Source organism: Polypterus senegalus, chromosome 5 (genome assembly GCF_016835505.1).
Source record: "Polypterus senegalus isolate Bchr_013 chromosome 5, ASM1683550v1, whole genome shotgun sequence".
NCBI classification, from domain to species: domain Eukaryota; kingdom Metazoa; phylum Chordata; class Cladistia; order Polypteriformes; family Polypteridae; genus Polypterus; species Polypterus senegalus.
The window spans coordinates 108,405,940-108,431,822 of record NC_053158.1 but is presented as its reverse complement, the minus strand read 5'-3'; the positions used below and the strand labels follow the sequence as shown (position 1 = coordinate 108,431,822).

Sequence of the window (25,883 nt, the reverse complement as noted above, 5' to 3'; positions counted from 1 at the left end):
TGTTCCTGGTCTATAAATTGCAATGCATTAACAAGCACATTAATGTATTAATTTATATATTTTATTTTGCCAAAGACAGTGATGAATTTAACTGAGCAAGAAGAGTCACATAAATTATGCTCACTCTACATGACTTAATCCAGGATGCTTCTAGATCTGATTTAGATCAAAACGCTCTCTCTCTTAAGGTATTATGGAATCAGATTCATGTAATGGTGTGACATTTTATCTGTCTCACACGGCCACAAAAATGCTTTAGTAAAACAACTTACAGAATGACCTTCAAACCAGATGGTTTACCCAAGTTTCCCCCTCAAAAAATTTTACGACTGAAATGAATAAGCAGATTAGAATGTTCATCCATTAAAAAATTAATGAATCAATGGAGTGTTTGAAATAATGGTAAATAATCATGCACAGATCACTTTGAAAAAAAAAAATGATTACAAGTACAAATTTGAGAAAAACTTTTTTTTTTAAGAAATGATTTGAGAAAATGTGTAATGGTATGATATTGTGCTTAAATGTGGCACAATAAAAAGAAATCAGGAAATTATCAAAAGATACACAAAACACAAACTGGTAGGTAGTTGTTTTATTCCACACAGGCAATGCTACATTTTAATATCATATATGTTCTTCCCTGTGACCCGATGTTAAAATTAGGTCACCATCCCTTTTGCATGTCACAAAAGGTGACTAAAGGAGGTTGGTGCAAAGAAGGGTATGCTGCTGCAAAACTCACTCACATTAGGACAACTGGCCAACCTGGGGAAACCTAGAAAATGGCCATTAAACCAGCTGCAAGACAGATAGTGTTTGAGGAGTTCTTGCAGGGAAATTTATAAAGTCTGAAATGCAGCAGAAATACTAAAAGGCCAAACTACCTGTTGACAGGACTGTGCAGAGGTCTTACTGAGAGTTACAGGAAAAGCTTGCTTGCAGTGATTGCCTCTAAAGTTTGGCAACAAAAATTAGGTAAAGTGTCCAATAATTTTTATTTTTGTCAATGCCATTTTAATTTGTGTCATTATCTGAAAAATTCTGTTAAATCAAAATTCTAAAGCAAAGTCTGATTTTTTGTTAAATAATGAAAATACAATGATGGGTGCCAATTACTTTTTTTCCATCCATCCATCCAACCAGCTACATCCTAACTACAGGGTCACAGGGGTCTGCTGGAGCTAATCCCAGCCAATACAGGACGCAGGGCGTGCACACACACACACACACACACACACACACACACACACACACACACACACCCACCAAGCACACACTAGGGACAATTTAGAATCGCCAATGCATCTAACCTGCATGTCTTTGGACTGCGGGAGAAAACTGGAGCACACAGAGGAAACCCACACAGACACGGGGAGAACATGCAAACTCCACGCAAGAAGGACCCGGGAAGCTAACCCAGGTCTCCCAACTGTGAGGCAGCAGCGCTACCCACGGCCCCACCATGCCACCCTCTGTATATTTCAGAATAGGGAAAAAAACCAAACATTTCTACATAGACGAGGAAGAAACTGTTGTTATTTAAGATGTGACTTTTTCTTTTTTTTTTTTTTTTTTTTTTTTAAAAGAGAGGGATGCTTTCTTTTTCCAAGAGGAGCAGTGTTAAAGTGCTGTATACAATGACATTAATAGCTGGATAGAGATCTTCCATACTCCCTGCTGTATGGATGGGTTTGTTTTACTGGTATAATGTATTTCTATTTAGTACTTTCCTAACAGTTACTTTTAATAATTTTGAAATGTTCAGATTTCCGTAAAAGTTATTTTGAATTGCGCTAATATAGCTTGAACAAACAGGTATTTTTTTTAAGTTTAGATAATATTGCCTGTGCTCTTTTTGCATAAGATGCTTTTTTTTTTTTTAACTTAAAAAGGCATCTATTGATCTATTTTACAGTTTTAGGCTGTGGAAATACCTGGATAGAAATATAATTTTTTATATCAGTAAAAGAAATGGCTAACACACTGGTCTTCTCTTGCATCTGCTGCTGACTGTGAGAGAGAAGTGCGAGATCATCAGCAAACTCTAAGTCTTCCAATTGGCTCCACAAGGTCCACTGAATTCCATTCCTGCGTTCGCTGGTGGATGTCATCATGATCCAGTCAATAGCGATGAGGAAGAGGAACGGGGATAACAAGCATCCCTGTCGGACTCCCGTCTTCACTTGGAAGCTGTTGGTAAGCTGCCCTCCATGGATCACTCTGCAGGTTATTCCCTCGTATGAGCTCTTGATCAGGTTGACCACATTCGCTGGGATGCCACAGTGCCAGAGGAGCTTCCACAGGGTCCCTTGATCCACACTATCAAACGCCTTCTCATAGTCGACAAAGTTGATGTACAACGCTGTGTTCCACTCCAAGGACTGCTCAACTATGATGCACAGCGTTGCAATCTGGTCCATGCATGATCGATTCTGCCGGAAGCCTGCTTGCTCGTCTCGTAGTTGTGGATCAACGACGTCCTTCATCCATTCTAGGAGGATCAGTTTGAAGACTTTGCCTGGCACTGACAGAAGTGTGATGCCTCTGTAGTTGTTACAGTTACTGAGGTCCCCTTTTTTTGGAAGCTTGACTAGGTAACCCTCCTTCCAGTCAGTCGGTATCTCTTCCTCCTCCCAGATCTTCTCGAAAAGGGGTACAGCATCTCCACTGATGCTTCCAGGTCCTTTTCAGGGCTTCTGCTGGTATGTCGTCAGGTCCGGCTTCCTTCCCGTTCTTCATCAGGGTGATGACCTTCCCGATCTCTTCCCTGGTCGGCTTACCGCAACTGATGGGAAGATCTTCGTTGGCTGGGTTGATGTCTGGAGGGTTTGGTGGTACTGGTCTATTCAAAAGCTCCTCAAAATATTCAGCCCATCTAATCATCTGCTGCTCTAGTCCTATGATGACCTTTCCCTCCTTGTCTTTGACGGGTCGCTCTGGCTTGTTGTACTTTCCAGATAGTTTCTTAGTTGTGTCATACAGTTGTTTCATGTTGCCGTTGTACACTTCCTGTTCTGCTTCAGCTGCTAGTCCGTCTATGTAGTCTTTCTTGTTCTTCGTAATGCTCTTCTTCACTGCTCTATAGGCTTCTCCATATTCCTCTTGGGCCTTGGCTTTTGATGCCCTAGTCCTGCTGTTGTTGACTGCCGTTTTCTTCTGTTTGCTCTCTTCTATCTTTCCCAAGGTCACAGCTGTGATCCACTCTTTGTGATGATGTTTCTTCATTCCGACCTCTTCGACAGGCTGTTCTCAATGTCTCTATTACTGCCTGCCAACTGATCTGTACACTACTTCCTTCCTCTTCCTGGTGCAGTTCTTGTAGCTTCTTAAACTTGTTCTTCAACTGAAGTCCAAACTCTTCCCTGACGCTGGAGATCTTTAGACGGCTGACATCATACTTCACTCTACACTGTGTTGTTTCCTTCCAGTTCTTCTTCATCTTTAGCTGCATACTGGCCACTACTAGGTGGTGGTCGGAAGCCACATTTGCTCCTCTTCTAACTCTAACGTCCTGAAACATCTGGCGACGCGACCTCGAGGCAGACATCACAAGGATGGGCTACACCTGGAGTCAACTAGAAAGAATGGCCCAGGACAGAAATCTCTGCAGATCTACATTTGGCGTCCCATACCCCGGAAGGATGGAGGGCATAAGTAAGTAAGTAAAAGAAATGGAAAAAATGCAAAATTAGACAAGAAGTCTCTCTGGTAAACAACTTTATTTTTTTAATTTATCCAATTGTGATGACCAGGGGCCTCCTGTATAAACGGTGTGTATGCACAAAAATGTTGTGTGAGCCCGTTTCCACGTTCAAATCGCGATGTATAAAACCTAAACTTGGCGTAAAGCCAAGCACATTTTCATGCTAGCTAAATTCTTAGCATACACAAGTTCTCCGCTTGGTTTTGCAAATTGGCAGCATCCAGCGTCAAAGCAATGCTTTTGTTCAAGTGTGGTTTCCCTTTCTTTTTTAGATCCACAGCCCTAACACGGCTTTATCATATACACTGAAATCAACCACGTATCATTATTATTTTAAGGCATCTGATTGTAATTAACCTGTAACAATATAATGGTCCACGGAATGGCCAAACTCTTCCAAATACCATAGATGCTTTAGTGTTGTTCCTCTCAATGCACCACTCAGACTATTTATCCCAATGTATTGTTGAGTGTGCAATCTGATCAGAAAGAGAATTATTGGTATACAGCATCAAGCTCACACTGCCTCAGCCATGCCGTCTATTGAACTGCTCTCAAACGGCAAACACTTCAGAGCATTTCCTGTAGGGACATCGTGGTTCAGAAACAGTTTCATCCCAAGAACTCTAAATGCACTCAATCAGTCCATCAAGTGCTCCTTGCAGAACTGTTTGTACTTATTAGTACAATTACCTCAATGTAAACTTGCGATACAGTTATAATATTGCCAATCTGAGCCACTTTATAAAGTGCATATTTACATATGATGATATCATTTTTAAGATGAAATGAAGCAAAATATGGTTATTACATTATACAGATAAAATGTTATCATTTAAATAATCTATATTATTAATAATTAAACCTGAGGACACAGTGGCGCAGCGCTAGGGACAATCTGGTGCCTCGATCAGGGATTGTTCCTGCCTCGCACTGTATTCTTGCTGGGGGTGGCGTGACACTAAAAGGATAGATGGATAGAATAATTAACCATGTACTATGAAGATATTTCAATGTTCCCTAAAAGTTTTGAAGAAATGTGTTCTAAGCTTTCAGATGGCTTAACATCTATTACAGAGCTGATTGTGTGGCGATTAGTTACTTGGAGAAAGAAAAGGAAGGACAGGAATTGGGAATTAGTACTTTTGAAAGAGACAGTACTGCTGCATTAATTTATTTCATCGAAGTTCGCACAAGGTGCAAGCATGCATCTTGTGTGAGGCAGTCTCTGGATAGGGCACCAGCTCGTCACTATCACTGCACCACCGTGTTCCCATATTTAATAACATGCTTTAACGCCTATCATCATGAAAATTATATCAAATATACAGGTACATCTCAGCATTTTAATTATTCAGAGAGCTGTAATATCATGAATGTAATGGATTCTGTGTCCAGTTGGAGGAAGAGAAGCCCATTTAAGAAGCACATAGTGATTCACACACAGAGCACACAGAACACATACAAAACAAAGCATTTAACGTGCTACTTTAATTACAATGCGATTTGAGAAACTAGTACACTAAACAATTTAAAGATGAAGTTTATGATGTTTTGCTTTAATGGAAAAATAAACTACGTGATTAAAGTGGAAATTTCGAGATTAAAGTTGACATTTTGATCTTTTTTCTCACTGTGTCCCTATTTTTTTTTTCTTTTCTCTGTACCATAGCTTTCATATGACACTCAGATGGTGGGCTACGACTTGCCTTTTCACAGCAACTTTGATATCTGACAACTTCTTTTTTATGTCGGGCACCGTGCAACTTTGTGAATTTGAGCTTTTAAGTTTCTCTGAAACTCTGTCACTTGATAAACTTCCATTTGTTGTCTTATACTACTGTTTAAATCAACAAATAGTACGTTTTTCCTTTCCTTCCACTTGGGATTTGCTGAAATTCTTCTATTTCCCCCCCATGCTTTTGCCATTGCCTTTTCACAGAACGCAGAGCTTAAGGGCTATTTATATTGATTTGCAAATTCAAAGAAGCATAATTCTGGGAGGGGTTTGGGTGGCGCAGCAGGCACATGCACATGTGTTACTTTTCACGCTGACCAGGATTTATGGAGAAGAGATTTATGCATCTGGATTTTTGGTGCGTATGCACATTTCCACTTTTGTCCTTACGGCATGTTATAGTGTGAATTCTACGCACGGCATTATGCATGAGGCCTCTGGTCTTTGTGGACTTCACACATATTCTCTCTGTATACATTGGTTTTTCTCCTACTTCCAAACCACTTGCCTTTTAAGGTTAATTGGGAACACTAAATTGTCCTGGTGTGCGCACGTGTGGGTGTGTGCAAAAGTGTGTCCTACAACCGGTAAACTCCCATCCAAGTTGGTCATCCTCCTTGCGCTCAGTGCTGCTGAAACAGACACAGGTTTCTTGCATACCCAAGCAGGATATATATATTGCAAACCATTCACTAAATAATGTCCTATAGAGAATGACAAATACTGAAAAATTATATTGAGCACAATTACGAAGGTGTCTATCTTATCAAAAATGAAATATCCTACAGTTATAACATACATCAAGACATGATTATGTCAAAACATTCACTATTGCAAGTCAAATATTTTTAACTCACTAAGACTAGGCTGAAGCAGAAAAGTTTTAGACTACTAAATTAAAAAACTTCGAAAATGAACACTTGTAAACATAGGAATATAATAATATGCTATGTGTTGGAAACAATATCTAATGGGTGACAGATATAATACCGTGTAGGTATTATTAAAAATAGTGTAACTCATGTCTAGCTATTTGTTTTAACTTTACATATTTTAAAATATGAGATTCTTTCAGCCTTAAAACTGCCTAACACCTGCATTCTCTGGCACATACCCTGTTCTTAATAAGAAAAAGAATATGCATACATATTTTCGTTTACTGGTGGCACAGTGGCATTGTGGTTAGTTCCAATTCCTTACATATCCCTAAAGATATGCCATTTAGGCTGATTAGGATTATAAACTGGCCCTATGTAAGTGTGGATGTGTGCAGGAATGGACCTGACAGACTGGTGAAAGCTGCAAGATGGGCTCTGGGCTTCTGCGACCTTGAATTGGATTGAGCAGAGCAGAAAGATATACATAAGTGAGAGCTACCAAGTTTCAATTTCTGACAGAATACTAAAATTTAAATTTGATTAAAACAACAGCAATGACAAGTCAATGAAAATAACAAATGAATTTAGTAATATTGCTGCAAATAAAAATATGCAAAGCCAGGGTAAATGTAACAAAATTGAAAATAGAACTAAGTAATAGTACAACTTCGGTTACAGGATTTAGGCACTTTTCATAAAGCTTTAAGCAGAAAGAATTTATTTCCTGTTCTTTAAAAATAACTAAGCCTTTAGAAGCAGAAGGATGGATGGATATTTTTACAACTGTAAGAATATGATATGGTACATATCTATAAATAGTGCTTTCAAATCTGGGTACCTAAATGGGCTACTTGTTTAAACATAAAAAGGTTAATTTTCTGGGTTTCATTTCACATTTTCATCAGGAACACCACACTAGAGAAAAAGACTCTCATAAATAACCTAACACACCCTCTGTTTTTATTTAGGTTCATCTTTCTCCTCCTTGACAGATATTGCTGGACTTTCTATATCCTGAAAAAAACAGAAAAAATAAAAATGCACTTTTTGATGCTGTTCAAACCGGCAGAGACTGCTTGTCTTAAATTCACCATCCATTAGAAATGTTTTCATGTCATCTTAACCACTACAGAAATACAATGCAACACACACCTGCCACCCATTTTTTCAGTGTAGTTCACAGATTGCGAGACACTGCACTAGAAGATAATCTTGCATCATTCTATACAAATTTACCCTACTCTATCCACAGGAAAATAATCCATATTATTTCATGTGCTCTATTCAAAATATTTTAAACATTTAAATGTTCTTAACAAAAGTGTTTTCCAAATTACAAAGCAAGACCATAAATACTGACAGACAAACAATATACCAATCCTCAAAGTTAAAGGAATCTGTCTCAGTGTTAAACAGAGAATTATATATGTTGATCAAGTCCAGGTTTTCAAAATTTTCAACCCAAACTAAAGACACTAAAGGAAAATAAGGGGAAATGTATTCAAAGATGGTAGTGGGAATTTGCAATTGGATTCACAGTGCTGCATAATACAATACGTTTTCACTATATAAAAAGAGAATACATTTTTAAAAAATAGGAAAACTGGAAAACCTTTTAAGTAAATCATTACAATAGAACTTATTTTTGTATAGCAGGAACACAGTCCTGTGAACAATCCTCAGTTAAAATACAAATTATACTAATTAATAAATATAGAACTGGTACACATGTAAATGCAGATGTGTTAAAAACATACAAAGAACAACACAAACTAATCAAACATAAATGGAAACCATTAAATTGGAGATTAACAGAGGAAGACAAAAATAAAGTCACAATCCTGGAGATCTTGGCCAACTGCCTGCCTACCCGCTCCTGGGATTCTATAGTTAAGTCTGTACTAGCTGTCCAACTTGATTACTAATTTCTAACTACTAATAAACTGCACATAACACACACCCAGATCACCTGTCAATCAGTAAATGTCCAGGTCTTTTGGAACATCAAAGTAAAACTGATTGCCTTAAGAAAACTAATTGGGAATTTCAGGGAACAATTCAACGAAATAGTAGCAGTAACTGAGCTGGGAGGTTTTGTTAAGGCATGTACAGTTATGAATATGCTGTACTTAATGTTGCTTCACTACTGATCTATATTTGTAATTTGTTTACTAAATTAAAATAATAATCCAATCACTTAGACAGCCTTCTTCTTACTCTAGTTACTGAATGTGGCAACACAGACCGTATTTGGGAAGCAAAAGACAAAAGATGAATTAGAACAATGTGAAATGACAGTAATTGTGGAAGCATGCAGCAAACAGAATTTAAGCTCCAGGCTCATCTCTCAGACAACGTTGGTCTGTAGGTATGGTATTGGATTTCTGAAACAATCAATATATTCTTTTGGGTCTCCATTTCCACCCCTCACAAAAACACTTACCTGTCGAATGACAGTTAAAATAGGCTACAATAATGCAGTTTTAGTTACATGCACTTTATAATAAATTATGGTTACAGTTTTTTTTATCCAAAACATTTAAAAATATGATGAATACAAAAAAGCGATTGAGGAAAGACTTTTTCATGTTAAGCAAAATGAGATTAAGGTGCAACATAACCCAAAAGCTGAAATACCAAGGACCTGTGGTTAAAAAAATGGAGATGAGAAAACAAGGACACAGGAGTACTAATATGTTTTAAGGATACATGTCATACAAATGTTACGATGTATTTCTTGTGCATTCATGGAACAAACTGCCAGTTACTGCATTTGAGATGTGAGTCATGCTTTGTGGATCTTTCTGTAACAGTGGATGTGCCATGTTAGTTTGAATAACTTGATCTCAATAAAAATTTTACATAGTGCCAAAGATTACCATTTCGTTTTTACAAAAATGAATTTTTATCATCTAGGGACCAGTGTGTTACATTTTCTTCAAAAGTTAAATACTACATTTAAGCCTTGGTAAATTTGCTGGAAATCTTAAGCATGGTCCTGAGGTCCTTTCACTGTTGAGAACAAATAGTTACTGTCGGCTACCGCCATATTACCTGGCAATATTTCTTGATTCATACTCCAGTGTTGAGCGATTGCTTTGAAATGGACAAATCCTAATTAATAATGATATATGCATCATGTTTGAATGTTTATTAGCAATTGTATAGCTGAGAAACATTGATAAGTACTACTTGTAAACAAAATTTTATAAAAAATACGCTCCAAGGCAATACGTTAACTTACACGTTAATAGTATGCAAATAAACTGACAGCACATCAGATAAGAAAGGAGAACATAAAAATTGCGATAAAACAAATGTATTCACCCGAGATTCGAAGAAAATTAAGACATTACTAGTATTTTGAAAAATACGATTATTTGCCTAATTCAGTAATCACGGCGTACAGAGATCTCGAAGACACGTCGCAAAATAAAATAGTCAAGCAGACGGCTTTTTTGCTTTGCACGCCCCCAAACCCGCGTGGACTTGTTTTCCGGACCTTCCTGTAACTGATCAGTTTCTTACTAGATCCTTGTTGTCACTTAAAGACAGCGCAACAAAGTCGTATAAGTTTCAATTGAAAACATTTAAAAGTACATCACGGATCAGCTGGCGATTCACGTGCACTTACATGTTTATCTTGCAAGTCTTCCAGAAGTCTTCTTTGCCTCGTTAGTCCATGTTCCAGTAGCGTGCACGCTTAGTCAATGAAGTAACTGAAGGTGCGGTATAAGAACCGCCACCACATGCAGACTTTAAAAGGTAGATAACGCGCTTTAAACGTCGTCAACACCCCTTTTCTGTCCTCTCGTCCGATCTCGAAGCAATAAGTAGTCTTGGCAATGGAGACCCTCCTCTTCCCCAGCAATAATAATGAACAAAAAAATTAAATATCCAAGAGTATAAGGCACTGTCACAAATGAGGAGAGTCCAGAAGATTCAAACCTACCCCCCGGGTCTGGATCCCGATACCGATCCACAATTAAAGTATGCTGCTGGAACATCCGCCTATCCAGAGATAAAGAACGAGATCTACATGGTCTTTTTGTTTCGGTTAACTACTTCCATTGATTCCCCTACATTCCTACTCACTTTGGAATTAAAAGTCGGTTTCTCTATGTCCTCTAAAACACTGGTATCGGTATCGGTTTCTCTCCCCTCCCCCACTCTCAATCCTTCGCCGTTGCCCGGGTCTCCGCCATCTTCCCGACAACCACCTCGCGCCAGAAGGTCCCACCTCCTCATGCGAGCCTCCCAGTTTGTAGCCAATTGACTATCGCCCTTATTCTCCCCTTCAGCCAATTCAGTTTAAATGTACGTAACTCAACAGGAAGCACGGAGCGCGAATGTTGTCTGTGATTGGACGGAATACAGTCAGACTCGTCCAATGAACAAAGGGCGACGCAGCCTCTAAAAAGTAATAACAGGAAGGTGAAAGCCAATCAGATACAAATAACCCGGAACTTTTACTGCAAACATGTGCAAAGTACAAGACGTGGGCGTATGTTGACACAGGTAGCCAATCGTTTGGAGGCGCGGTGAGTTTAATGTTCTGCAGTGTAAATTAATATTGAGGCTTTTATAAAACGAAAGCGACTACTGCATGACTAATACTTTTAATAAAATTATAAATGTTTGAGCGTTATCTTATTTCTAAGTTCTTTCCTCTTCACCACCTTTTATCATCAGAATTGTCAAAAAATGTGTGAATGTAGCAGTTTGTAAATGATGTTACTAAATTCGGTGCAATACGTAAAGTGTCCGTGGCAAAGCTATTCCTGAATAAAATGTGGGGTCTGTTCCAGAAAGCATAATTAGTGTGAAATTCGGTTAGAGTAGGCCAGGATTCCCTGAAATCTGGCCAATTCCGTTCCAGAATTCCTGGATTTAGCCAAATCTAGTGTTCATGGATTGGGTTAAACCAGAATTCCGTGCTCCGTGGGGCCAATAGGATAATCTTGCTTTCTAGAACGGGTCCACGATGTGCTTGTTCCAAAAAGAACGAAAGGCTCAATGAAATACAGCTCGGTTACTGGAGCAACTGTTGGTCTGAACTGGTTTAATAGAAGAGATTAACGCTCTAATGCCGCAATAATTAAGTAGCAAAGCATCCAATCATAACAGCAAAGTTCGTAAATGTCTTTTTTCAATATTGCTGATCCCCGATGCACCATGTAAAAAGCCGATGAAATGTTTAAAAAATGTCATGCCCCGTCTTGAACGAATAATCGACACACAGTCACAACTTATTCGCCAAATTATGTGCGGGGAAACGTAATCAGACCCTGATCAGACATGTTAGCAAACACAGGGAAGCGTCAGCATGAATGTTTATCGCTTTGCATCCGAGGCTTTAATGTAACAGTAACCTGAAACGTGATGTGTTCAGTGTCCCACATCGTGGTTTTGACCTGACATCGGTGAATAATCATGGACTTTTTTTTTTTTTTTGGGCCAACGGTGGCTTATTAGAGAAAGTGGTCACATGTGTTGCGTCCAGGCGACTTTACAATGGTTTTAACTAATAGCAAACTAAGTTGTTATTTTTCATATGTTACTGGGGGGAGCTATGTGGACTATTATAAAATAATATAAAGGTCGAATGCATGTAATTTATTGAGGTTTACAATTGATTCTAATACTTAACTTTTATTATTTTACAGTGTGCATGAAAATCCTTTCATGACCGACATCGAAAATGACTGTGGGCTTTCTTTCTAATTCCTCTTTATGCTGGTGGTTTAAAAGCTCAACGTCAGTGATTCTTAACCTTTTTTGAGTCACGGACCCTTTTAAGAACCTGATGAAAGATATGAATCCCATTCCTCAGAAATATTCACATAAACACAACTTTGCATGCAATGGATATAATGTACTTTATCGAAATGTGATTGTCTCATAGATATATGACATAAACAAAGTATCAAACAATCTAAAAAAAAAAAAAAATCTTTTTATGCAAAAAGTAATGGCCACTCATTATAATTATGAAATACAATCCTCTTGTGCAAATTAAAACAGATCTACTACTGCTACGTTTTCTACTACCATTACTGCTACATCTACTCTGAATCAGCAGTACTGGGCTGTATGGTGAATATAAATGTTATTTTTTTTATCTGATTCACACGGACCTCCGGTTAAGAACCCCGCTCTACGTAGTACGGCGAAAGGAGCACACCAGTGTCGATCCTAGAATGTTTTAAAGTGAGGCATTTTTTCCTCATACTTCACTATGACCATTACTGTACTACTTAGAGGTTTATTGACTTAGAATTGGTATTTTTTATAACTGATGATTTTAACATTACGGATCACCCTTTATTAAAATTATTTTGTCTTTCACTGACAAAAATACGCAGTTGGGTCGAATGGCGTAATAATTTAGATGTTCTCGATAAACTGTATAGCTTTTCATGTTTCAACATTTTGTAAAAAACGTATCAGATTGATGTAAATGATGCTGAAACTAAGAATGCAGCAACATTAGATGTGTTAAAAATCATGTAACTAACAAAAAAGTCGTAACGAATAAGTGGTTTAATTATCGTTTATTTTCAATCAGACGAGAAATCGGCAACATTAAAAACATTAAAAAAATAATCCTCGGAACCTTTCTCCGAGATCTTTGTTTCTCGTCGACCGTGAATTTCATACACTCCCAATCTATAACACCCCGTCAAGATTCATCTTTAACTTGTAGCGGACCTGATGGCTTGTTCTGGTCCTGTTTGGCGAAACCGATTGAAATAATAAGACGGGCTTCATGATTTAAGCGAGTCTTATCCCGCTAAGCGCGCTTCGTGGAGTGCCCCCTGAGACAATCAGTGCAAACTTGTTTTTAATTTTAATTAAAATATTTATTTTATCAGTGTTCGACGTAGAAACATTTTATGACAAACAAAGACATTGACTCTAGTTTTTTGTCTCCGGATTGACAACGTTAAGGCTGGGGATCAACACATTACTGTATGCGGACGCTTAAAGAATGATGTGGGTTACTTTTATTAATTAACCGGCAAGACAATTCTTCACTTTTTATTCCAGATCTTCAAATTCAGCATATGCACGTATTGATCAGCCCTTCAGTGTAGGAGTCAATTTGCCACAGACCTTGGTTCTCGTATTAAGCCCCAAAGTGGAATATCTTGACTGTTGTCAACTCTCTGCACGAACTGTGTATCATTGCTTTAAAAATAACACAGACCTTTTACTTTGTAAAACAAAGGAAATATTGCCACCTAGTGGCCAACATGACACATGTACATATTCGCCATGTTCGATACTTAACTGTTTTAGCGCCTCTGTATTAATATGAACACATTTTTTTCTGTTCAGGAATTTGTGTGCCGCCTTTTTATAAATACTGCTTGTTTGGCACCTTCAACAGATTGTAATCTACTATTTTTGTTTTAAGTTGTATTTTTGATTATCTGATAGCATGTGTTTAGCAGAGTAAAAGTAGTCTATTAGTCAATGTTCATGTATAAATTTCAAAATGTACAATCCCTGTATCAATACATATTCTTACCTATCTCAGATGCTGTAGAAAGCCTTCTATATCAATTTCATGTTTAATGTGCCTCTCCCTTCCCATACACTGCAGAGAACACTCATTTTCCACAGCCCCAGGAGAGCTGTAGAATTGTGTGTCTCTACTCTGCTGTGAACACAATGACTGCTGTTAAAAGTTGCAAATGTAATTTTATTATTTATTCAAAGTAAATAAACCATGTGAACACATGAGCATTGATCTGATTTGAAAACTGTCCAAAACAAAGACACTGAATATATATGCACAATAATTGATTATGACAGCAAGTGGGCCGAAGTATTTCCCTTTTTTAAAAAAAAAAAAAAAAACTGCTGAGAAAGTTTTCTAAGTGTATAGAGAAACAGATGTCAATTTTGGAACACCTAAAAGAATTTTAACAGACCAGGGAAGTGAGTCTTCAATATGAATTTATTTATAGAGCACATTTAAAACAACATCAGTGATACTGTAGCCAAAGTGCTTCACAATAAAATATACAATAAACATAAATAAATAAAACACAATAATAACATAGTATAAACCAGCAGTAAATTAAAATAATCAAATGACTTTGAGTAAGGAACCATCAGTATCACTGAAGGTCACAGAAAGCTAGAGAACAGAAATGTCTTTAATCTCATTTTAAACCATTCAATTGAAGGAGACTCCTTAATGTAATTAGGTAAAGAATTCCACAGATGAGATGGTGCAGCTGCAAAAGCCCTGTTCCCCTTAGTTTTGCACTTAGTGCAAGGGACAACAAGAGACAACTGACTCGTAAAATCTAATCTCTCTGGATGGCTGGTGTATAACACACAATTCAGATAAATAAGTGGGCACATATGCATGTAGTGATTTAAAAATCAATAGTAAATTATTAAAATCGATTCAGAAACTAACAGCCATTGTAAAGAAGCTAAAATTGGAGAAACGGAATCAAACTTTCTTACCCTGACCAAAAACATGCAGCAGTATTCTGGACCAACTACAACCTGCATATCGGGGGTTTGCTGTTCCCAGAATACTGTATATGAAGTTGCAGTAATCAAGCCGAGAAAACATGAAAGCATGAGTAACTTTGTCAAGATCCCTAGTAGATTAAAAAAAAAGGCTTAGCCTTGGCTAAAAGTCTGAGCTGGAAGAAGCAACTCTTGACCACAGAATTTGTTTTTCAAAAGCGAGGTTACCATCAAAAATAACCCATGATTCAGAACATGGGGTTTGCAAAAGTTTGTGAAAGAGCCAAGGAGTCCAAAACCAGTTTGAGCTTTGGCAGCAAGACCAACTCTCAGCAGTTCCACTTTATTTTGATTAAGATTGAGAAAATTGTCCGCCATCCAGGATTTTAGTTCTTCAAGACAATTTTGTAGCCGACTCATTGCAGTTATACACAGAAATATAGACTTGCTTGTCATCAGCATAACGATGAAAAGAAAAAAATAACTTCCTAAAAATGGCTCCTATAGGATGAACATAAATAGAAAATAAAATAGGATCCAGAACAAAAAAACACATTCTTTTTTTAAAATTTTATTAATTTTATTAGAATCAAGCAACAATCCAAACAAGCAATTCAAGTTTAACAGAACTAAGTTTGAAACCCCCAGCCATGAGAAAAAGATCCAGGCCCGCAGAACAAACTTTTAACCATAGTAAAAATATGTAAATAAATGAATAAAAACAAATAGAATTAAAAAGAGGGGAGAGAATCTGCATCTTCAACTTAAATGCTTATTCTAAAATGTTATTGATTAGATCCTGCCAAGTTTTGAAAAAAGTTTTTTACAGATCCTCTAAGTAAGAATTAGATTTTTTTTCCAATTTTAAATAATATATAACATTACCCACTGACTTGAAAGAGGTGAATTAGGATTCTTCCAGTTGAGCAAGATGTCTATGACCATAACTCTCTGACCATATTTTTCACTGTCTCACTGCCTTTCCCTCCTTTTACCTGTAAATGACAAATTTCTTACAGAAACCTTAAAAAGATCTGTCCCTCTATACTTTCTGGATCCATTTCTGATCTTTTACTGTCTGCACCTATTCCGTCAACACTAGATAGTCTTGTTGGCCACTATAACTCAGCCCTTCATTCAGCATTAGATAAAACAACTCCTTTAAAACATAAGGAGGATTCCTTTAAACGTTCAGCTCCTTGGTATAACTCAGAATTGCGATCTATGAAAGCAGCTGGCCGACTTCTTGAGAGAATGTCATGTAAGACTGGCCTCACTGTGCACATCCAGGCTTTCTCTGACCACACAAGAGCTTACAGAGAAGCACTAACTGCTGCTAAGAACACCCACTATGGCAGAATAATAGAAAGTGGCCACAATAACCCAAGGTTTTGTTTTCTGTAGTTAATAAACTACTCCAACCCATCTGGCCCAACTACCTCTTCTACTGAAGTCTGTGAGGAATTCCTCCACTTTTTCCGTAACAAAATTAAAGATCTAAATAATTCAACTAACATAAATACATCATCTGTTTGTATCTCTCCCTGTTTTCCCACTCCATCCAGCTCCTTCTCTAAGTTCTTACCAGTCACATCTGCGTTTGTTAATAACCTGCTCTGCAAGATGAGGCTGACTGCTTGTGTACTGGACCTCATCCCCAGCACACTACTTAAATCCCGCCTTCATGCCATAATCCCGACTTCTACAACAATAATAAACTCATCCCTTTGACACTGGCTCTGTGCGCTCACTTTTAAAATCGCTTCTGTAACCCCAAATGTTAAAAAAGTCTGGTCTTGATGCTGACAATCTTAACAATTTCGGCCTATTTCCCACTTACCTTTCCTGTCAAAAGCTCTTGAGCGTGTTGTAGCCTCCCAGCTCACCAATTACTTAACCTCTAATAATTTGATGGAACCCTTTCAGTCTGGTTTCAGGGCATGGCACAGCTGTGAAACTGCTCTGCTACGGGTAACCAATGATTTGCTTATGGCAGCAGACTCTGGACAAACCAGCATATTAATTCTATTAGACCTCAGTGCAGCATTTGACACTGTCAGACATGACATTCTACTGTCCAGAATGGAGAACATGCTGGGTATCTCTGGCACTGCCCTCCAGTGGTTCAAGTCCTATCTGAGTGATAGGCAAGAGTTTGTTAGTCTTGGCAACAGCAGATCGAGCTTGGCGCAGTCACACAAGGAGTTCCTCAGGGCTCTGTCCTGGCCCTCTTCTCTTCTGTATTTATATGCTTCCCTTGGCCATATTATTCGTAGCTATGGACTGGGCTATCATTTTATGCAGATGATACTCAACTCTACTTCAATGTTAAAAGTGGAACTTCATCAGAGCTTTCTCAGCTCACAACCTGCCTTAGTGAAATTAAAACCTGGATGGAGCAGAACTCTTTAAAATTAAATTGCAACAAAACTGAACTCCTGCAAATTGGGACTAAAATGCAGCTTAATAAAATGAGCTCCTTCCCAGTCCATCTTGGCGGTGATCTCATCAGACCTGCCTCTACTGCAAAGAATCTTGGTGTCATTTTGGATTCCTCCCTTTCTTATTCCCCACATAAATCACATTAAGAAACTTTCTTACTTTCACCTCCGTAACATATCCGTGTTCGCTCCTTCCTCTCCTTTTCTAATGCTGAGAAACTTGTCCATGCTTTCATTACATCCCGCATCGATTATTGTAATTCCCTACTGGCAGGTGGCCCTTCTAATCTTATATCACAGCTCCAGCTTATTCAAAACTCGGCTGCAAAAGTCCTTACTCGAACCAGCAGCAGCAAACACATAACACCCATCCTGCTCCACCTTCACTGGCTCGCTGTGTCTTACAGAATCGAATAGAAAATCCTACTAATAACCTACAAAGCCTTAAATAAGTTTGCGCCAAACTACATCAGTGATCTTCTCCATCACTATGTGCCTGCCCGCCACTAAGGTCCTCTGATTCTGGCAATCTTGTTGTGCCCCACACTAATCTACTCCATGGGTGACGGGGCCTTCAGCTGTATAGCCCAGACTCTGGAATGACCTACCAAATTAATCAGATCAGCTGACTCCATGAATTCTTTTAAAAAACAACTTAAAACTCATCTGTTCAGGAAAGCTTTTAGTTCTACTTGACTTTATTACCCTTCTCTCAGTTTACCTCTCTGTCAAGATGCTCATATAACCTGTATGTGTGTGCTAGACCATCAATTATGTTGTCTGTTAGGCTTTTTTCTGAATTTACTGTCTTAATCTTCTTTATTTATTTATTTGGTTTGTACAATGCTATATACTGTATACCCTGCTGTTCTCTCTTAAACTCTGTGAAGTGCCTTGAGCATGGGAAAGGCGCTATATAAATAAAATGTATTATTATTATTATTATGTGCCAGAAGTGAAGTAAACTGTAATTGCCTTTATTTCTCCTTCTCCACTTTAAGCCCATCTGGAAGTACAGTACACCAAACACAGCTGTTAGCCTCGGCGTCACAATCACTCCTAATCCCACTATCTGAAAGGCATTTAAAGATTTTGGTCCAGAATGATGTTAATCTGGTGCAGGCCCAAAACATGTGGCCCAATGAGGTTGGAGCTTCATTGCAACGTTCGCAGGTTGTATCTTGCCCTGGAAACATTTTGGAAAATTTTAAATGAGACAAATGTGCTTGATGTATAATTTTAAATTCAATAATTGTATGCTTTGCACATATGGAGTTTGAGTGAATTCTGTGCATTGCTGCCTTCCACTCCTTTTCTGAGATGTTGAGTGAGAGATCCTTTTCCCACTGTACTCTGGAATCTTTGAAAGGGAGGGACTTTACAATGTTTTTATATGTAACGGAAATGCTTTCTGAGTCCTCTAGACTGATCAATATTTTTTTCAGAATAGAGGTAGGTGAGAGGTGAAGGAAATTGGGCAGGTTTTGTTTAACAAATTTTCTAATTTGAAGGTGGTGAAAGAAATGTGTTGCAGGAAAGTTAAATTTAGAGTGTAATTGTTTGTAGGTTGCAAAGACGTTATCTATGTACAGATCTCCATGTGATTTTGTCCTGAATGTTTTCCAGACATTATAAACTGCATACATTTTAGAGGGTGGAACAAGGTGATTTTCTTGCAGAGGTGCCACAGATAAAATCTTCTCCATCTTAAAATACTTTCTACATTGATTCCATATTCTGAGTGAGTGAAGCTCTATTGGGCTGTCAGTATATTGGCGGTGACTTGTACTTATTGGGGTACAAAGCAAGGAATATAAAGAAGTGCTGCAGGATTTTATTTGTAATGCAGACCAAGCCTGTGTCTGTTCATCTATTTGTGTCAATGTCCAAGTTTGTATAGCTTGTATATTTGCCGCCCAGTAATAAAATTTGAAGGTTAGAGTCACTGTAGCCCCTTTAAGCTCCACCAGATACTCAAGCCGCAACAGCAAGATCTCATGATCAATAGTTTCAAAAGCTGCAGTTAGGAGGTAAAAGAGGACAAGGACTGCTGCCCCACCTGAGTCAGTAATTAGAGAAATGTCATTAAATACTTTCAGGAGGGACGTCTCAACCCCATGAAAACGCCTAAAGCCAGATTGGTAGATCTCAAATAAAGTATTGGAGTTAAGATGATCAATCAATTGATTAAGTAATTCTTTCTAATATTTTGGCCATAAGTGACAATTAGCTAACACACCAGAATCTAATTCTGCCTTTTTAAGACAGAGTCGCATCACTGCACGTTTAAAAAACGAGGGCTCTACCCCCACAGTAATAGAACCATTTATAATAGCCAACAGTGCTGGACCCAAGATTTCAAAAGCAGGTCTAAGTGTTGCAATGATACTTTTTAGCTGTGAAAGTGAAACCACATCAAAGGATTCCAAAACAATGACATGATTAACAACAGAAGTACATAACCTGTTGGAACAATGCCAGCGTGGATAATATCCATTTTACTGACAAAGAATGAAAGAAACTGCTCACATGAATGATTATTTAATTACATATCTCAATGGGAGTAAATAGCCACATTAATTGCATTAAATAAGACCCTGGGTTTTTTTAGAATGAGAAGATACCAAATCTGAGAAGTATTCCATGTTTACATTTCTTAACTGCCTCCTGGAAGTTCAACAAAGAAGTCCTAAAAATCTGTTCAGATACAGTCAGCCTGTCCTCTTTCAAATGTCATTCAGTTATCCTGCAAGTGTAGCTTGGCTCCTGTTTGATGTCATAGACCAGATCTTCCCTTTGTACAGTGTGTTTTGAGGGGGGGCAATAGAGTCTAAGACCATTTTACATGATGAAGTTAAAGGTAAGACAGAATCGTCAATACTATCACACTAGCCTTGTAGATCAAAACTGGAAAGCATAGTTTTAAAATCAGATATACAGTAATCGAAGAATTTTAAAAGTGAGACTAGCATGGAGTACAACTTGTAGTAGCAACATCAACAGTAATATTCAAATCCATCATTAGAGAAAAATAAGTAAAAGGAACATCACTTATATCAATGTTATTTAACTAAAATACCATATGTAAGAGAGAGATCAAGAATCTGACTAAGAGAATGAGTTGGGGCTTTAATATGCTGGATAAAATCAAATGAATCCAATATTGATAAATGTCATTAACCAAAGGTTTAGATTGACAACAAACATGTATTTTAAAATCCATCCATCCATTTTCTAACCCGCTGGATCCGAATACAGGGTCACAGGGGTCTGCTGGAGCCAATCCCAGCCAACACAGGGCACAAGGCAGGAACCAATCCTGGGCAGGGTGCCAACCCACCGCAGGACACACACAAACACACCCACACACCAAGCACACACTAGGGCCAATTTAGAATCGCCAATCCACCTAACCTGCATGTCTTTGGATTGTGGGAGGAAACCGGAGCGCCCGGAGGAAACCCACGCAGACAGGGGAGAACATGCAAACTCCACGCAGGGAGGACCCGGGAAGCGAACCCGGGTCTCCTAACTGCGAGGCAGCAGCGCTACCACTGCGCCACCGTGTCGCCTATTTTAAAATTACCAACAATAAGTACTTTATCATAGGAGAGCATAATATTGGCCAAGAGATTAGAAAATTCAGAAAAAATAGAATTATTCAACTCAAGTGCATCTCTCTTGGTTAAAATTGTTCAAAATGTTTCCAGGGCAAAATCCAACCTGCGAACGCTGCAATCAAGTTCCAGTCTCACTCGGCCACATGTTTTGGGCCTGCGTCAAATTAACTTCATTCTGGACCAAAATATTTAAATGCCGTTCAGACAGCCTTGGTGTCACAATCCCTCTTAACCCATTAACAGCTGTGTTTGGTGTAATCCTAGATGGACTTAAAATGGAGAAGGCCAAACAAACTGTAATTACCTTTACTACACTACTGGCACGTAGACTTATCTTGCTCAACTGGAAGAATCCTCACTCGCCTATTCTAAGTCAGTGGATAACTTATCTTATATACTATTTGAAACTGGAAAAAAATCAAATTCGCACTTAGAGGATCTGTACAAAACTTTTTCAAAACCTGGCAGGATCTAATCAATGACATTTTAGAATAAGCATTTAAACTGTGGAAGCAGGTTCTCACACCTCTTTTACTCCATTTATTTTTATTAATTTATCTATTCACTTATTTTTACTATCATAAAGTATTACATTGCTGGCCTAGCTCTCTTTCTCAGGTGTGGTTCATTTTTTTTTTTTTTTTTTTGCAAAACTTGAGTCATGTATGGAATGTTATTTGATTTTAATAAAATCAATAAAAAAAAGAAAATTCAGAAATGAACACGTCAATAATTACAGGATCCCTATTAAACCATAGCGCACAGCAAAGAGGAAGAGCTACACACTTCAAAAAGTTGATGTTCAAAGCTACTAAATAGACCCCTACTAAGGCTCAGACACAGAAGCAAACTTTTAAAAACAGTGGCAAGTCTCCCCCCTAACATGACAAAAGAATGAATAACCTGGTGGTACCAAGTCAGTAAAACAAGAAGAGTCCCCATTAACAATCCAGGTCTCGGTGATGAAATAATTCAATAATGAGAGAACTTTATGAAGCTATAAATCTTTCGAATGCTTTGGGGAAATTAGACACACTTAATATACTATATTTTAAGCATGTTTTCTATGATTATGTTTGCGTCATGCCCAGATGTTCACTGGCAAACATAAGATGGGCCTGTACATGTGCCGCCTTGAGCACATATGCCTTGCGGGCACTGCAAGATTTCATTCCATTATGGTTTTGTGTATTACCAATGGTGTTCTTGGTGACTGTGGTCCCAACTGCCTTCAGATCATTAACAAGCTCCTCCTGTGTAGTTTTGGGCTGATCCCTCACCTTTCTCATGATCATCCTCACCCCATGAGGCAAGATCTTGCATGGAGCTCCAGGCTGAGGGCGAGTGATGGTCATTTTATATTTCTTCCAGTTACAAATAATCACACCAACAGTTATCACCTTCTCACCAAGCTTCTTGCTAATGGTCTTGTAGCACATTCCAGCCTTGTGCAGGTCTACAATCTTTTCCCTGACATACTTTGACAGCTCTTGCCCATGGTGGTGGAGAGGTTGGAATGGAAGAAATTGATTCTGTGGACAGGTGTGCTTTTACACATAACCAGTTGAGATCCGGAGTATCTATAATTGATCAACTGATTTCTTGTAATCTGCGTGCCATGTGGGCACACCGCCAGTCTGTGGGAGCCAGAATTCTGGCTGGGTTGTAGGGGATCAAATACTTATTTCACTCAATGACATGCAAATCAGTTTTTAACTTTTATGTTGTTGTTTTTTTCTGAATTTTTGGTTGATATTCTGTCTCTTTCCATTAAAATGAAACTACCATAAAATTAGAGACTTCATTTCTTTGTGAGCAGACTTACAAATTCAGCAGGGGATCAAATAATTATTTCTCCTACTGTATATAGCTTAATTCAGAACTTTGCATTGTACCGGGGGGAGGGGGGGAGAAGCTTGTCATCCCCTTACCACCTTTTTCTAGTAGAAAAAATGAATGGCACAATACAGTTTGAATATATTTACTGTTTTCATTATTAAATATGGCAAATTATATTGACATTACCATTTATAGACTATATATCTGATACAAATACCAATTTAACTATTTTCCATAACCTTTACAATTTCTTATCCTCTTTTCAAACCTCAATTCACTTACTGTAATCTTTTCTGTGGCAACACAAAGCTTCCCAGTAGTGTGACTACATTTTTACTATCATCGATGAATTGTCCAAACATTTTTAAAAAGGTTTTTTTTTTATTTTAAATTCAGTGCACTTCGAGAATTGGTGGAAAAGAAGCCTGCCTGATACTTGGGACACTTACTTAGATGCAGTTATATTCAGACTAAGAACAAAAGACCAATTAACAACAAAGTATAGTTGTTATGTTTGAATGGGAAGGCTGATATTCTTCAGACATTTCCGAAAAATATGAGGTAATTTTCTTTCCCCTGCATATCTTTTAAATGTCAGATTTATTTCTTTTTTATCTGCTTCATTGGCCCATTCATTGTGGAAAAAATAAACGGAAGCCTGGTTGACTTGAAAATGAAAGTGGGAAAATAATTCACAAAGTAAACATTAGCCATTTGAAAAGATATGTGCCATCAGGTGCTTTGAGTAGAGTGAATATCAAATATCAGTCACAGCACTTCCACTGATTCCAGAAAACAATAAGGATATACTGTACCCACACTGAGTTAACTGCCTGATATCAATTTTGCCATCAACTACATCCAAGAGAAATTAAATATATATATAGGGTGGGCCATAAGTTTCCATACATATGGTTTTTAACATTTTATTTTTTATATTTCAGATACCCTAAAAAATGTGTTTTGAATACAGAGTAACAAATTGAAATCATACTGATGGCCGGGTCAGGAAGCAGTCGCATGGTTGAAGTCGATTTTAACAGAAAATATGGATTGAACATCACACACAACACTGTGGCAAAACTTTATTAGAAAGTTTCAAAACACTGGAAGTGTTACAGATCAACCGAGATGTAGTCGAAGACGTATAGCCACCGATGAAGGCCCAACCGCTACGATACTCTCAGCGCTTACACGGAGTCCCACAAAAAGTACCCGACAGTTATCTGCAGAAAGTGGTGTCAGCAAATCAAGTATCAGGCGCATTTTGAAAGTAAATAAATGGCATCTGTACAAATTGCATATGGCATAGCATATGAGTGAAGATGGATGGAATTCTGTGAATGGGCATTAAGCTAATTGAACGAGGATGCAAACCTTTCAACCAAGATCTTGTTTACTGAAGAAGCAAATTTTTACATTAATGGAGAGGTTAATCGGCAAAATGTACGTTATTGGAGTAATGCTAATCCTCACAGGAATTGTCCGACGAAGATGCAAGGTGCCGGTAAATTGATGGTGTGGGCCGGGATATGGGGTGACAGAATTGTTGGACCAATTTTTGTTGATGGAAATCTTAATAACAAAAAGTATCTTAATATGTTGCAAGAAGAGATTTTTCCATCCCTGCTAAATGAGGATGGTAACTTCCCAGTTTACTTCCAGCAAGATGGACCTCCCTCTCATTATGGTATTCACGTGCATCAATGGTTAGATCAACAATTTCCGGATGCTTGGATTGTTTGCCGTCGTCCTGTGGAGTTGCCTCCCAGATCCCCAGATCTAACCCCACTTGATTTTTATCTTTGGGGGCATTTGAAGGCCATGGTGTATCAGGAAAAGATACAAAACATAAATCATCTTAGGAAACATATCACCAACGCCATTACAAGCATTACTCCAGTTGTGCTAATACGTGTTCATCAGCAGTGGTGGACATGTATTGAAATGTGTTTTCAAAATGATGGCAGTCATGTAGAGCATATTATACAAATTTAAAAATGTTTTTTCATAAAAAAAAAAAAATTGCCTATGTATGCAAATAGTACAGTGTGTGTGTGTGTATATATATATATATATATATATATATATATATATATATATATATATATATATATATATATATATATATATATATATATATATATATATATATATACACATATATATATATATATACATATATATATATATACACATATATATATATATATATATATATATATATATATATACACATATATATATATATATATATATATATATATATATATATATATATACACACATATATACACATATATACACATATATATATATATACACATATATACACACAGTGGGATGCAAAAGTTTGGGATTTTGAGATGTTTCTGCACCTTTTTGGTCAGTTGAACTGATTTGCCATAATTAGGAAAGGCGCACACACACATCTACAGTGGGATGCAAAAGTTTGGGCAACCTTGTTAATAGTCATTATTTTCCTGTATAAATCGTTGGTTGTTACGATAAAAAATGTCAGTTAAATATATCATATAGGAGACACACAGTGATATTTGAGAAGTGAAATGAAGTTTATTGGATTTACAGAAAGTGTGCAATAAATAAATAAATTTGGGCACCACAAAAAAGAAATGAAATCAATATTTAGTAGATCCGCCTTTTGCAGAAATTACAGCCTCTAAACACTTCCTGTAGGCTCCAATGAGAGTCTGGATTGTGGTTGAAGGTATTTTGGACCATTCCTCTTTACAAAACATCTCTAGTTCATTCAGGTTTGATGGCTTCCTAGCATGGACAGCTCTCTTTAACTCACACCACAGATTTTCAATTATATTCAGGTCTGGGGACTGAGATGGCCATTCCAGAACATTGTACTTGTTCCTCTGCATGAATGTCTTAGTGTATTTTGAGCAGTGTTTCGGGTTGTTGTCTTGTTGAAAGATCCAGCCCCGGCGCAGCTTCAGCTTTGTCACTGATTCCTGGACATTGGTCTCCAGAGTCTGCTGATATTGAGTGGAATCCATGTGTCCCTCAACTTTGACAAGATTCCCAGTCCCTGCACTGTCCACACAGCCCCACAGCATGATGGAACCACCACCATATTTTACTGTAGGTAGCAGGTGTTTTTCTTGGAATGCTGTGTTCTTTTTCCTCCATGCATAA

General features: G+C 37.8%; 1 protein-coding gene and 1 long non-coding RNA gene across 2 annotated transcripts in view; one reads left to right on the top strand and one right to left on the bottom strand.

Moving 5' to 3' along the window:
* Positions 1-10,588, bottom strand: part of fastk (Fas-activated serine/threonine kinase) — a 77,924-nt gene extending 67,336 nt beyond the window's left edge. Inside the window, exon 1 of the mRNA XM_039753213.1 lies at positions 9,957-10,588. The gene's annotated coding sequence lies outside the window, so the exon portion shown is untranslated. The remainder of the gene's footprint in view (positions 1-9,956) is intronic.
* A 201-nt stretch (positions 10,589-10,789) lies between these two features.
* Positions 10,790-24,766, top strand: LOC120529428. Its single transcript, XR_005633742.1, has 3 exons — positions 10,790-10,863; positions 23,115-23,279; positions 23,663-24,766. It is a non-coding gene; the product is annotated as an uncharacterized LOC120529428 (long non-coding RNA).
* The last annotated feature ends 1,117 nt before the right edge of the window (positions 24,767-25,883 follow it).